Here is a 15,014-nt window from a genome sequence, read left to right as displayed (position 1 = left end):
TTTTGTAGGCATCAATGTCAACGGCGCAGTTTCTTTTCCTACTTCAGAGTTCCCTACAGGTCGTTGGCAGCGAGGGGAGGGACTTCAACATCCCCTCGGCTCAGGGGCTCAGAGGGCACGGGGTGGTTAAAAAGGCCCTGGAACAGGGAGGGTGAGGAGGGGCGGGGCCTGGTGATGGCAGTACTTCCCTTCCTTTCTGCATCTCCTTACCTCCAGGCACCAGGTTGCAGCCAAGAATCTGGTTGCCATGGTGACGGAGCATCTCAAACTTGTTTGGAGAAAACCAGGCAGCATCGCCAGGTCCGGGGGTTTTGTTCAGACTGATTAAATGTTAATCACAGAAAGTGTGGGGAGCAGCAGGCAAAGAGCGTGGAATTACGGCAGTGCGATCTGGCCCAGGAAACGACCCAGAGGGGCAGAGGGGACGGCTGTGGTGGCGGAGCAGGGCCGCGGCAGCCTGTGGAGCCGTCAGATGGCCTTTCAGTGCCTGGCTCTGCTCCTCGTTCCAGCTTCTGGCCAGTGCAGACCCTGGGAGACAGCAGTGATGGCTCAAGTGGTTGGGTCCCTGCCACCCATGTCGGGGACCTGGGTTGAATTCCAGACTCCTGGCTCCGGCTTTGTTGGTTGGTTCAGCCCTGGCTGTTAAGGACATTTAGAAAGCGAATCAGTGGGTAGAAAATTCTCTCCCTCTCTTTGTCTCTGTCTCTCTCTCTCCTACCTTTCAAATAAATATAATTTTTAAAAAAGATAAACAAGGGGCCTGCAATGTGGCGTAGCAGGTAAAGCCTCCGTCTGTTGTGCCAGCATCCCCTATGGGTGCTAGTTCAAGTCCCCGCTGCTCCACTTCCGACCTAGCTCCCTGCTAATGTGCCTGGGCAAGCAGTGGAAGATGGCCCAAGTGCTTGGGCCCCTGCACCCACATGGGAGACCCAGAAAAAGCTCTTGGCTTTGATGTGCCCTGACTATTGGAGCCATTTGGGGAGTGAACCAGCGGATGGAAAATTCTCTCTGTGTCTCTTCCTCTTTCTCTAATTCTGCCTTTCAAATAAATAAAAGTATATAAATAAAATAAAGCCAACAGCAGACAGTGACCAAGGGAGTGTTTTTCTAAGAGAAAAGTGAAGGGATGAAAATAGCCTGCATTCCCAAGCCACTGAGAAACAGCCAGCCAGGCACGTGCTGCGGCAGAGCTGGTGCGGAAGAGAAACAAATGGGTTAGGTTCAGGATCCTCCAACCGGGAGATCCATTGGAATTCCCCCAAGTCCTCCACTGGCTGCAGGGATTCAGCCCAGAGAGGGGCCCAAGGGAAGGAGGATTCTAGGGAGATTTAACAAGCCAGGCTTGCAGGTGAACAGCATCTCTTCTGCCCCGACTCTGTTGGGCAGACACTGAGCATAAGAGACTGAGACGTGGGTCAGCCACATAGCCGGAAAGAAAATCAGCCATCCATTGCTGCCATGGGAGATTTTAATGCACAGCCAAGTTCAAAAACTGCTTTCCTGGGGCAAAAAGGAAAGAAAATGGACATTGCAAAAACTGAAGTGAGAAACAGAAAACAAAATGACATCTTCCAGTGGAAAAGATGCTGACTGTTAAAGAGGGCCAGCACATACGCCGACGTAAATGGCAGAGCCGGGGTATTGTAGGCTCCCACGGGCCCCTCAGAGTCCTCCAGAGACACCCTGTACAGGCCCCTTCTTCCCCACCCAGCCCTCCTCAGCCAGACCGTGGGCAAGGCTTCCAACTAATTCATCCTGACACCCTGGCGTCTGGCACAGAGTGCTGAGTGTGGCTGAAGTCAGCTGACTAGGAGACAAATGGCAAATGAGAAAATGAGAAGCAGAGAAGGAAGAGCCCCAGTGGCTAAGCTTTTGCCTCTTAGTGGCTGGGTGACCTTGAGTGGGTGACTTGACCTCTCTGTGTGGGTTTCCTTGTTTGTAATGGTTGAATGGGTTAAGGTCCACGACGGTGCTTAGAACAGTGTGTGGCCCCTAGGAAGTCCCCGGGGAAGCACTGCTGCTCCTTTTGTGAATGAAACCTTGAGAAACCCCAGCACGGAAAGGGTGTGAGGATAGGAATGAGTGATCCTCACCAGCAGTGCCCATCTGCCCACGGGGCAGGGGTTGCTGGGTTGGGGGTGCGACGGAGGCAGGTGAGTTTCCCCACACTCCGAGCCAGGGACTTCAAAGCTGGTAAACATCACAGGGTGACATTTAACTTTTTACAGAGCAGGCGGAACATCACGCTGCTAGTCCTGCACAAGCCAGCGCTGAATGGCTGACACAGGGCAGTCCCACGGTGCCAAGGCGCAGCTGGTGTCTTGAAGCGGCAGGTGGAAGGCAGGGTAAGATGTGTAGGTGGGTGGCGGGGAGGGCAGGTACGGGAAGGATGTGAATGTGCGGGTGGGAGAGAGAGTAGACATTTCTTTCTTTTTTCTTTGTATGCTTATTTATTTAGAGGTAGAGTTACAGAGAGAGCGAGAGACAGAGAGAAGGGTCTTCCATCAGCTGATTCACTCCCCAGATGGCCTCAATGGCTGGAGCTGAGCCAATCCGAAGCCAGGAGTCAAAAGTTTCTTTTGGGTCTCCCATGCAGGTGCAGGGGCCCAAGCACTTGGGCCATCCCCTACTGCTTTCCCAGGCCATAGCAGAGAGCTGGATCGGAAGAGGAGCAGCCGGGACACGAACCTTATAGGGTACTGGCATGCCCCAGGCAGAGGCTCAGCCCACTATACCGTGGCAATGGCCTGATGTTTCTTTCTGGACATCAGGGATCCTCTTGACAGTATCTGATGCTGTCTTCATGTGACAGCTGATTGGCTGCTTCATTGCATTAAATTTTCCATAACTCAAAAGATACATGGCAATAGCTACATGGTAAGATTTCAAAGAACTGGAGGAGATTAAGGTGCTTTAGAACAAAACCCCCAAAGCCGTACTTGATAAGACTAAGAGGGAGATAATGTGATGAATTTCAGTGTGGTCAGTCAAGGTTTACATTTATGAATCGTGAAAATGAAACATGGGCCACTTGTTTTTAATGAATTTATTTGGAAAGCAGAGTGAGGGAAGGCTAGGTGCAGAGACCCAAGTGGCACCAACAGCCAGGGCTGTGCCAAACTGAAGCCAGAAGCCAAAGAACTCCATCCGGGGCTCCCACGGGGCTGGCACCATCTTCTGTCTTCCAGGTATATTATCAGGAAGTTGGGTTGCAAGTGGAGCAGACAGGACAGTAACTGGCACTCTGATACGGGAGGCCGGTGGTCTGTGCCGCGACGCACACTCAACCAGATCACTTTTGCAGACACTGATTTCTCTGTGGGTGCCCAGCCCCTGCTGCCTCATCAGCCCCTCTCAGAAGACGGTCGAGAGGCAGAAAAGACCGTGAGGTGCCAGTCATTTGAATCTGCCAGGGAAATGCCCAGTGTGCCCTTCAGAAGAGCTGGGGTGATGGGTGGGCAGTGGCCCAGGGAGCTCAAGGACCCCTTCTACCGTGTAATCCTGGCCCTACAGGCACCAAGTTCAGGTGCTTTGTGAAGCGTGTGATCTGCTGAGAGAAGCATCCATGATTAAGGAATATTCCAGCTGGCACCGCGGCTCACTAGGCTAATCCTCCACCTGTGGCACCAGCACTCCGGGTTCTAGTCCCGGTCGGGGCGCCAGATTCTGTCCCGGTTGCCCCTCTTCCAGGCCAGCTCTCTGCTGTGGCCCAGGAGTGCAGTGGAGGATGGCCCAAGTGCTTGGGCCCTGCACCCCATGGGAGACCAGGAGAAGCACCTGGCTCCCGGCTTCGGATCAGCAAGGTGCGCAGGCCACAGCGGCCATTGGAGGGTGAACCAACGGCAAAGGAAGACCTTTCTCTCTGTCTCTCTCTCTCACTCTCCACTCTGCCTGTCAAAAAAAAAAAAAAAAAAAAGGAATATTCCACCACTTCTCTCCTACCTCCCAGCCAATGCCCACATTGGCAGGTGTTCAGCCCTTGTCCTTAAGACTTGAGCTACCATTCCAGAGTGTCTCCTGCATTTGGCCTCTTAGGATTGAAAGTTGCCTTAGAGATCTAGGTACCTGAGGTGGGCACAGGGACGCCTTGTACAGGACTGAAAGGGAGGCCAGAGCAGCCCACATCCAAGCTCGCCCCTCCCCTCTGCTAAGTTCCCCCAAGCATGGCACCCTCCCTGCCCTGCACCAAGGCCCTCAGTCCCTTGCCAGTTCCACCTCATCCTCTGCCACTTCCCCTTCACATCTCTAACATTGCTCTGGTCTTGTTTTAATGCCTCGTTTGGACCAACTTCACCATCTCTGTTTGGCTTCTGCCTGAACAGCCCTCCTGTGACTCCTTGTGGGAATTCCTTTTCTTTTTTTCTTGAAAGGAGGGGGCATGTCCACTCCCTGAGGAGACCTCGCTGTCTTGGCGGCCACTGCACCTGACTTGGTGCAGCTGAGTCACAATTCAAGTGAATGTTGAGCTTCGCAATTGGTTGGGCAAACCCCAAAGCTTGGTTCCTGGTAGGATCTGACTTGATGAGTGGGCTGAGTTTCTATAACAGTCTTCCCACGGGGGTCCAATTTTGGTAAAACTATCCATGTGCCTGCCACTCTGATTCCTGAGTCTCTCTGCATGTCCACAGTTATCCAGCTATGAAGCGTGTGGACGGGGCCCCAAGGAAAGTCTCCCTCCATTCCCTCTCCATTTTCTTCAGCCTCAGTGACGGCAGGTGCCTCCTAGCCAGAAACCCTAAGAAACAGCACTTGTAAGGGCGGCCAGGGGCTTTATGATGTCCGTGTAAGGGATGATCAATTCCCTTGGCCAGTGCCTGTGCGCTGTCTCATCCTGGGAGTTCTGAAGTTAGATTCTGAGCGTTAAAGAGCAAACTGAGAATAAAGAGCATCCGAACTTCTCTCACAGGAAACCATTTCCCTCTCTGGAACCCAGGAGCACTTGCCAACACGTGAATCCTGCCAGCCCAGAGCAGGAAATGCAAGAACCCTCATGAAAGACATAAGACATAACACCCGGCTGGGAGGAAGCCCTGCTCACCCAGATGGGGTCATTCTGAGTATCAGATTTTTTGAAATGTTTTTAATTTTCATATGTGAGCATATAAAAAATGAGAACATATGGGATTATGAATGTACCTGGGGGTTTAGCAGGGCCTCTCTCAGAGAGGCAATGAGTATAGGTAGTGCTTGCTCTCTTTATTAGCTGGATTCTCTGAAGGTTTGAGAATAAGAATGCTTTACTTTTGGGATAATAAAATGAAAAACCTTTTTTAATAATATGTTATTAAAGAAAAAATTCCAAAATATCATAGAGTTACAAAGGAGGAAAGATTGCTCAAGTCAGTTGCTACTCATATTTGGGGTGTCTTAGAATTTAGTTGTTTGGAGCAGGCACTGTGGCATAGTGGGTGAAGCTGCTGCCTGCAATGCCAGCCTCCCATGTGGGTGCCAGTTTGTGTCCCGCCTGCTCCAGCTCCCTGATAATGTCCTGGGAAGGCAGTGGGAGATGGCCCCTGAACCCATGTGGGAGACCTGGAAGAAGCTCCTGGTTCCTGACTTAAGCCTGGCCCAGCCCTGGCCGTTGTGGCCATTTGGAGAGTGATCCAGCAGATGGAAGATCTCTCTCTGTCTCTGTTTCTGTCTCTTTCTGTTAAACCATTCTTTCAAATCTTTTTTTTTCAAACTCAATCTCTTAAAAGTAAGCTATTCTGCTGGCGCCATGGCTCACTAGGCCAATCCTCTGCCTTGCGGTGCCGGCACACCGGGTTCTAGTCCCGGTCGGGGCGCCGGATTCTGTCCCAGTTGCCCCTCTTCCAGGCCAGTTCTCTACTGTGGCCAGGGAGTGCAGTGGAGGATGGCCCAAGTGCTTGGGCCCTGCACCCCATGGAAGACCAGGAGAAGCACCTGGCTCCTGCCATCGGATCAGCGCGGTGGGCCGGCCGCAACGCGCTGGCCACGGTGGCCATTGGAGGGTGAACCAACGGCAAAGGAAGACCTTTATCTCTGTCTCTCTCTCTCTCTCACAGTCTGTTCTGCCTGTCAAAAAATAAAAAAATAAATAAAATAAATAAATAAAATAAAAAGTAAGCTATTCTTTCTTCTTTAACATGATGATAGTCATATGTAAAATATTTTGCTTTCATCTTTTTCTTTATTTCTGCTGTAATCACTTTCCATATTGCTACCTAGTCCTCAGAGTGTTGTCATAACTTACGAATTCAGTATATTGCATATGTTGAAATACTGTAGTTTGCCTTTTACCTGAGTCCTCAGTAGGAGATCTATATGTTTGTACTGTGATGTGGTTACAAACTGTCTTGCAAATGCTGTGCCATGGAGTTTAGATTTCACTCTGACGGTATTGGGAAGTCCCTGACAGATTTTATGCAAGTGATATAATCAAGTTTTCATTTCAGAAAGAGCTGGCTCAGGGTGGAAAATAAATTGACTCGGCTGAAACGGAAAGTCCGGAGAATGAGGAAGCTGGGGCTGCAGCTGAAACCTCCCGAAGCTCTCGCTTCACAGAATCTCCATGCTCGGTTCCAGCTCTTGCCTTTCCATAGTATTGTCAAAAATCTGGGGGTCTGGCTTCCCCATTTTACAGACAATGAAATAAAGCTCAGCGTTAAGTGACTTCTTCGAGGCCCCATGCAGGTTCCATGGAGAATTGCCCCTGAAAATGGAAGACTGTGTTTTCATCTCAAGTCCTTCGTTATCACAGCCTTCGTTGTCAACATCATCGTGAAGGAATAGTAACTAAACATCCCTGGTAGTCTGAGCTCTGTGTTTAGTTGGAGAGGTTCTGTAACTGCGTGCACAAGACAGGAATCCTGGGTGATCGTGGTGATCATGGTGGTGGTGGTGATGGTAATGATGGTGGTGGCAGTGGTCATAGGAATCATGGTGGTGGTGATGATTTTTTTTAAAGAAAAGATTTATTTGAAGGTCAGAGTTACACAGAGAGAAGGAGAGGCAGAGAGAGAGAGGTCTTCCATCTGTTGATTTACTCCCCAATTGGCTGCAATAGCCGGAGCTGTGCTGATCTGAAGCCAGGAGCCTGGAGCTTCTTCCAGACGTGGGTCATCTTCTACTGCTCTCCCAGGCCATAGCAGAGAGCTGGATCAGAAGTGGAGTAGCCGGGACTAGAACCAGTGCCCATATGGGATGCTGGCACTGCAGGTAGTGGCTTTACCTGCCACGCCACAGCGCTGCCCCCACCCCGTGATGATTCTTTACCAAGGAAAAGTATCTTCAGAACTATGATCTCACTTGATCATAAAAATGACCTGACTTATTGCCAAGCTAGGCATCACGTGGGATGTGTTATGCACATTATTTCATTTAACTGATACCAGGGCCCTGTGAGGTTCATATTATTCTTCTTAATTTACAGATAGAAACTGTGGCTCGGCGGGATGAAATGACTCATTCAAATAAACAAGGAAGCTGGGATGACAACCCTGTTCATTAGTGTGAGTTGTACTGACTTGCTTTTTCCAGGATCAACCATTCAACAATACTTTCCTCTGGCCTGTAACTTAATCAGACTGCTTAATAAAAAGAGGCTGGCTGGTTGGCTGGCTGGGCCAGGAGCATGGCTGCTGGGAGTGGGTTGGCTACTTCCAAAGATGTAACTCCTAAAGGACAACAGAGCAGAGAAGGGAAGCTCCCAGCAGTCACTCGAACCACAAATAACTGTGGCTGTGGCCATAGACCACCAAACAGGCCCTGGGCTGTTTGGCCAGAGCCACACAAGTGGACCTTACAGGGCACAGATGTGAGCGGCACAGGAGCTGCTAGAGGACACAAATGTTTTGCAACCTTGAAATCCTCCAAAATTTCACCCCTGCTCCCAGGCTTCTATGAGCTTAAATCTGAACCCTTCCGGCCACAGGCAACTGTGCGATTTATGGGCTCACAGAACTGCCCAGTGCAGATGTGTTTCTGAAACTGCGACACCAAGCGCTCATCACTGGGCTACGTAAGCGCGCACTTGTTTGGAAGAGTGGTACCTGATTCAGGTGTATACATGCAGCCCATGAGTAATTTGCCATTGTGATTAATTTACCGGGAAAATACAGCATGCTGGCAGGAGAGATGTCACATTTGTTTTCATTGCCTGCCACAACCAGTCCAACCCTACTGTGCTGAGATGCTTTTGCTTCTACGGAGGAATGCGACAAAAGGGAACAGGTGATGACTGCCAAGTGCACTGTCCATAAGGAAGAGAAGCTCCTTCAAGGTCCACCTAAAGGACTTGTCTGCGAGTTGGTTGGACCCTTGTCACCCGTGGAGCCTTCCCAACATTGTTGGCTTAGCTCGCCCAGGGGCAATGGGGGATGGGTTCTCTATTCCCCAACCCACCCCCAGTTACCAACTTAGCTCACTCTCCCCTCCTCCAAGTCTTTACTTGGCTGTCACTTCGCCAGTTCTCTGTGTAAAACTGCACGCTTCCCTCAACACTTCTCGGCTTCTCTCCTGCTTTTTTAAGATTCTTTGTCTTTATTACTATTCCACTTTGCTGTATATTTTGCTTTTTTTGAATTTATGTTTATTTATTTGAAAGACAGAGAAGGAAAGACAGAGGGAAGGGAAGAGAGCTTCCATCTGCTGATTCCCTCCCCAAACGGCCTCAACAGCCAGGACTGGAACAGATCAAAGCCAGGAGCCAGGAACTCCATCCAGGTCTCCCCTGGGGATGGCAGGGACCCCAGGATTTGGGCCATCTCCCTCCGCCTGCCCAGGCACATTAACAGGGAGATGGGTGGGAAGTGGAGTGGGCCAGGCATTGTACTCATTTGGAGAAATAGGAAAAACTCATGTCACAAAGGAAGCAACAAGGCTGCTGTGGTGTGCAGTGAGTTAGACTGGTCCCATCATTTACTTCCTGATTGTTGTCTCCCAGCTAAAATGTAAGCTCTATAAGAGCTTTTTCCTGCCGCCCCAAATGAGCACAGTGCCTAGCACGTCGTTGGCTCTCAGTACCTATGTGTTGACTCGATGAGGGACTGAATGGGTCCACTGCTTCAGTGAGGTTATTGAGAAGCCTACTAAGTGCTGGGGTGAAGGAGTGATGGGAGAAAGAATCATTTATTCAGCCTCTGTTATCAACAAGGCACTGGGAAAGTACTTGTTATGTGTAGGAAAATCAAAATGTGACTTCAACATGGCTGCGCAGTGTACCTCTTGCTCTAGCTCGTGGGGATGGAATTAACCTTGGAACTGAAACTTATCCAGTGCTTAGAGAGTATACAGTGGCACTTGGCCACGCAAAAAGGGGAAGCTAGGCTGAGGTTGCCCTTCGTAAATGAAGTAAAACCATGACTACAACTCTACTAGGCAGCATATTTGGTGCTTTTCAATTTTCCCTAACAAATGTATAGATTCTGGCTTGAGCTGGGTAGGGGTGGGAGTTCCAGACTTGAGAATGAAAGCGGATTTCAGAAGGAACTTGGTTCTGAAGGAAAAGACCCCAGGATCGTGGGAGCCAGCTCATGCCAAGGAGAGAGAAGACTGGTGGGGTTTACTGCAGTCGCCTGCATCCCATAGCAGAGTGCCTGGGTTCCAGTCCCAGCTACCCCCAGTTCCAGTTCCCGGCTAATGTGCATCAGGGAGGACATTAGATGATGGCTCAAGTACTGAGGTCCCCACCACCCACACGGGAGATGCTGGCATCTCAGACCTGGCTTCAGCCTGGCCCAGCCCCGGCCGAGATGGGCAGTGAAAGAGTAGATGGAAGATCTGTCTCTTTGGGTCTTTGCCTTTCATATACGATGAAAAGAAAAACAAATTTAAAACACAGGAGAGAGACCACCGATGACGAGCTCCTTCAGGACAGGGGGTGACTGTAGACTAGGGAGAAATCTAAGCCTCATTCCAAGTTGCCCCAGCACTATGCCCAATCCTGCAACAAATCTGTTACACATGGCTATTTAGTAAACCCTCACCATATAGCTATCGTAGGTGTTAAAATATGAGAACATCTCCTGCTAGTTGGTAGACAGCCTCTGCCCTGGGCCTTCTCGTCTACCTCCCCATGCCTACTTTCACCTAGAGATCCTGCAGGCTCCTTAACCTCCCCCAGGAACCCAAAACCAAAGGGTGACACCTGGCCCAGAAGGGATCCTGTAGGGTTGGCAGGCTATGCGCTGGCCATGGCAATCATTAAGGAGTCTGACTGTTGCCTCTGCCTCTGTACACATCAGCCTGGTTTGGGAAGCAAGGAAGGATGTAAAGGAAAAGGTTGTGTCTGCACGCGGGGTGAAGCAGAGCAGAGAGGGCATAGCCATGGGCAGAAGAGAAGGTGCTGTGGGTGGACAGTGAGGGGTAGGTGACAAGCGACACCCTGGGCACGGGAGTACCTCCAAACTCCTTCCCAACACCCTGAGGGCACTGGTGTCCTACAGTCACGCGGAGCAAGGATTCAGGCTATGAAATTTCATAAAAAGACAACAGGCTCACAGAAGTCTGGGGAAACCTGGAGATACTGAGAGTACACAGCAGACAGAAAGAAACCATGGCCCTTCCCATCAAGGAGCTACTCATTCTGATGGATTTAATTTTGTGTTGAAGAATTGGTTGTGTCAGCGAAGAGCAGGCTGAGTGCAAACAGCATAATTGCCTCCGGTATTTAACCAGATGTTCAGCTGTGCAGGGGGTATGCATGGCCGAGGCTGGCCATACCATGCCAGCTTCAAATATGACACAGCCCATAGGCCCGAGGCATTCTGGGAAAGAACACGGGACACCTGCTGCTTTCATTAGACCCCCTGCTCAGCTCCAGCAAGTCTTGTCTTTTCATACCCGGAAAACTCATGGGAAACCATGAGGCAGAAATAAAAGGGATCATTTGCAAGAAGCCCGGACAAACCCCGGCAGGGGGCAGGGAGATGGCTGCCCCACTGCCTTTGACTCTCAGCCTTGCTTGGCCCGGAGCTACCACTCCTCCCTTTGTTCTTCAACAGGGGGAGCTTCCCTGTGCTGCTTCCACAGGCACCTTCACCTTGTGGAGAAGGTTCACAGCGAGTCCCATGCCAGGCATTGGGGCAGGACTCTGCCTGGGGCTTGCCGAAGGCTACGGTCATCACCTTAACTGGCACACAAGTTGGCGTGAGCCTGGGCAGCCAGCGAATGAAAACGGTGATCCGCCATGATAACAGGACTCCCAGCAGAAAGCTGTCCCACGGCGTGGAAGACCAGGGTGGCAGAGTCTGTCCCCCGTCTTGCCTACAGGCGGTGGTACACATTCCCATGTGTGTGTCGGGGGTGGGGTGTCAGCCAGGCAGTACTCATCTGGGGTCCATCTCCACCCTGGCCATGCCCCTGCTGATCCTGGGATCTGCCACGCACTCTCCCACCACAGATCTGACCTTCTGTTTTCCATGGGTCCCTGCGCAGGTACACCGTCTCAGAGACCCTTCGTGACAACACCATAAAAATCCACACACCTCTGCTCACTCTGCCTTCACTCAGTCCTAGTTTTCTTTCTAATGCTTTCTCCACCAGATGTATCTGATGTTTCTTTTTAAAGATTTGTTGATTTGAAAGCGGACGTTACAAAGAAAGATCTTCTATCCACTGGTTCATTCCCCAGGTGGCTGCAACAGCAAAGCCAGGAGCTTCCTCTGGTTCTCCCACATGCGTGCAGGGACCCAAGGACTTGGGCCATCTTCTGCTGCTTTCCCAGGCACATCAGCAGGGAGCTGGATCAGAAGTGGAGAAGCTGGGACTCGAACTGGCCTCCATATGGGATGCTGGCATCCCAGGTGGTGGCTTTAGCTGCTGTGCCACAGCACCAGCCCCATGCTCTTTACTTTGTCTTCTTTAGCATGCAGTGTCTAGATACTAGGCACTGGTCTGTTTTGCTTGCTGTAGACACCTCAGTACCCAGGACAGAATTAGGAAACAGTTGCTCAATAAATACAACAGAATGAATGACTGAATGCCCCCCCCCAACTCTGTCATCACCTTTTATTATTAATTTTCCCCCCAGAAATCTTAAGACATTCCTATTCTATCATGAGCTTCTGAGAAGTAAAAAAGTGATGACCCCTCATTGACTTGTTATAATTCCACCCGGGAGATCTCCTGCTTGACCTTGTTAGCTTCGTCCCAGGTAAGAGAGTAATTCATACTCGCCTTCCACCCTCGACACCCGGGCCACTGGCAAAGCATGGCTGAGCATCGCTGCTTCAAGCCTTCGATGACGTCCTGTCCCTCAAGGAGTGGCTGCCCACGCCCAGCGTGTGTACGCCCCTGCCAACGTCCTGTCTGAATGCCCAGACACTGCACGGGCCCTGCATTCAGGAATCTCCCAGACACTCATCAACAGTAAAAGAACTGCAGCCACTACCCGTCTGACAGTGCAGCAGTAAACACCGGAGCTGCAGTGCGTATGTCGCAGAGGTCAATGCAATGCTTGCTGTCTTGAATTAAAAGTGGCCCAGAAACCTAGCATTTTCAGATGTGAATCCAAGTTAAAGAAATCTCATTTTCAGAGTTATGGAGATGGATAGTGGTGATGACTACGTCACATAATGCATGTATCTGAGGCTACCAAATTGTACATGTAAAAGAGGTAAAATAGTGAATCTTCTGTGTTTTAACCACATACAAAAGCCAGGACCCCAGAACTCAATCCAGATCCCCCACAAAAGTGGCAGGAACCCAATGACTTGAGCCATCAGCACCGCGTCCTAGAGTGAGCACAAGCAGAAAGCCGGACTGAGGAGCTGGAAGAGGGTATTGAACCAGGTACTCTGATATGGAATGCGGTCCTCTTAACTTCTAAGCCAAACATGGGTCCCTAAACCCTGATCTCACTTTACCATGATTGCTGCTGCCTTTCACACCAGTAACACGTCTGCACCAGGAACTTGACCTCTGAGCCCCTGCCAGTGCAAAAATCACCTCTATCCTCTTCCCAAGAGAATGGATTCTGGATGGCACTGACATCTTGTCATTGTCCTCTTTCAATGCAAGCTCACGTCAAGTCCCCTTCAGGAGTCTTAGCAGGTGTGTCAGACTGGTGAAGCCCAGATGGCACCCCTGGCCCGCAGTTGCAAGGGAGCCTGGGAAAATGCGAGCAGAGCTCCACCTTAGGGAGCCAGGGCTCCTGAGGCAGGACTTTCTCCAAGGGTTTTTAGCAGGTGCCGTGCAGCCAGGACGTGTGGCACATGTCCCCTACAGTAGCTCGCTCTTCTTCCTAACCACATTTCCCTTCCCTACAGCCTCACATACACTCTGCTTCTTCAGACCCCTGTGTAACAGATGCTAGAATAGTGTGGAGCCTCGTGCAGGCTGCTCTGGGCACAGAGGCACAGAGCGGGCATCGGGCCCATGGTGGCTGGGCAAGAATCAGAGCCAGCCATTTGGGATTCGTGTCCACCCTGATGACCTCAGTTTACCTTAATTACCTCCTCAAAGGCTCTGTCTCCACATATAGTCCCGTTCTGAGGTCCTAAGGGTTAGGATGTCAACATACGAATTTTAGGGGACACAATTTAGCCCATAACAGAAGTAGGGGGATCACAAAAGGATTGAATACCATTTTATTTTATTAAGATTTATTTATTTACTTGAAAGAGTTACATATAGAGAGGAGAGGCAGAGAGAGAGAGGGAGAGAGGTCTTCTACCCGCTGCTTCACTCCCCAATAGGAGCTGTGCCAATCTGAAACCAGGAGCCAGGAGCTTCCTCCGGGTCTTCCCACACAGGTACAGGAGCCTAAGGACTTGGGCCTTTTTTTGTTTTGATAAGGTTTGAGGTTTACTTTTAAATTTAATCATGAAATTCCCCAATCATTCAAAGTAGTAAATAAACACACACCCAGAAACCCACGCGCTAGCGGCCAGCTTCAACACCAGCATATTTTGCTGTATTTATTTCCTCTGTCCCTCCACTCCTTGTTTTTGGTGGTGGTTTTATTTGTGACTGGAGCACATCCTTTAAAGAGATTCTGGAATCAAGTCATTCAATCCCTAAAAACCTCAACATGACTCTCCAACAAAGAATATTTTCTTATATAACTACAATGCCATTATCCCACCTACCAAAATGAACAAAAAGAATCCCTCATTACTGTGTAATACCAGGCCACAGTTACATTTTCCCAGTCATCTAAATTGTTTTTACAATTGTTTCCTCACATCAAGATCTAGTCCATTCATCTTGTTTGGCTGTTACAGCTCTTAAGTAGTCCCTAAATCTCTCTTGATCCAGAAAAGTCCTCCTTGCGTTTACAAGTTAACCAGGAAGAAATGAAGTCAGTTTTTCTAGAATGTTCCACAGTCTAGCTTTCCCGGATTCCTCTCTTGTGATGTCATATAACATGCCTCTCCCTCCTCTATTTTGTATAGACCAGAAATAGAATGAATGGTTGGGCCTGATTCAGGTTCATCTTTTATTTATTTGTTTTTTTCCAGGCATACTCTGTTGGTGATACTGGTTACTTCTCTTTGCGTCACACCTGGAGGTACAGACTGGCTGGATGTGTTTTTCAATCACACCAAGATTCGTCAGTGGTTTCTGGTGATGGCGGCCTCATCTCTCTGTTCCAAGATTCCTCATCAACAAAACCCTGCACCCTCTGTTGATAACCACTACCTGTCTCCGTTGTTTACTAGTGACTGCAAAATGGAAATTTTCTAAATCTGTCATTTCCTCCATTATTCAATTTGTCAATAATTTCGATATAGAAGAACTTTCCTTTATCCACTAGGGCTGTTTGATTCTGATTCTCTGAAATTTGGTTCATAGTGAAAAGGCAGGATAAATTCTAGAGATATTTTTGAACAGTTCATATAAAGTCAGCGGTTTCACTGAGTTACACCGAGACTGCCCACAATAGCTGGAGTCTTGAAAGCATGTCTACACTGAATCTTTGTAAGAGCAGCAGATAAGCCTTTGGCATATGTTTAATCCCCAAATTCTCATTTTTGGAAACCCCAACAGGCAGTGTTGGTTTTCCTGCAAGGGAAACACAGAGGTTTCAAATAAGGAAGTCCTGGATAAAC

The 15,014-nt window shown here is 49.6% G+C and overlaps 1 long non-coding RNA gene across 4 annotated transcripts; it reads left to right on the top strand.

Annotated features, from left to right (window-relative positions):
• The first annotated feature begins 2,068 nt into the window (after positions 1-2,068).
• Positions 2,069-14,711, top strand: LOC149126286 (uncharacterized). 4 transcript variants are annotated; one of them, XR_016235851.1, is made up of 3 exons: positions 2,069-2,345; positions 7,394-12,753; positions 14,424-14,711. It is a non-coding gene; the product is annotated as an uncharacterized LOC149126286 (long non-coding RNA). The 4 variants fall into 4 exon arrangements; XR_016235849.1 differs by having other exon boundaries at positions 2,072-2,345; positions 6,417-12,753; XR_016235848.1 differs by having other exon boundaries at positions 2,082-2,345; positions 6,417-7,472.
• Positions 14,712-15,014: the final 303 nt, after the last annotated feature.

Source organism: Oryctolagus cuniculus, chromosome 6 (genome assembly GCF_051225735.1).
Source record: "Oryctolagus cuniculus isolate XC-2025 breed Fujian yellow rabbit chromosome 6, ASM5122573v1, whole genome shotgun sequence".
Taxonomy (NCBI): Eukaryota; Metazoa; Chordata; class Mammalia; order Lagomorpha; family Leporidae; genus Oryctolagus; species Oryctolagus cuniculus.
This window is presented reverse-complemented; position numbering and strand designations above follow the sequence as displayed.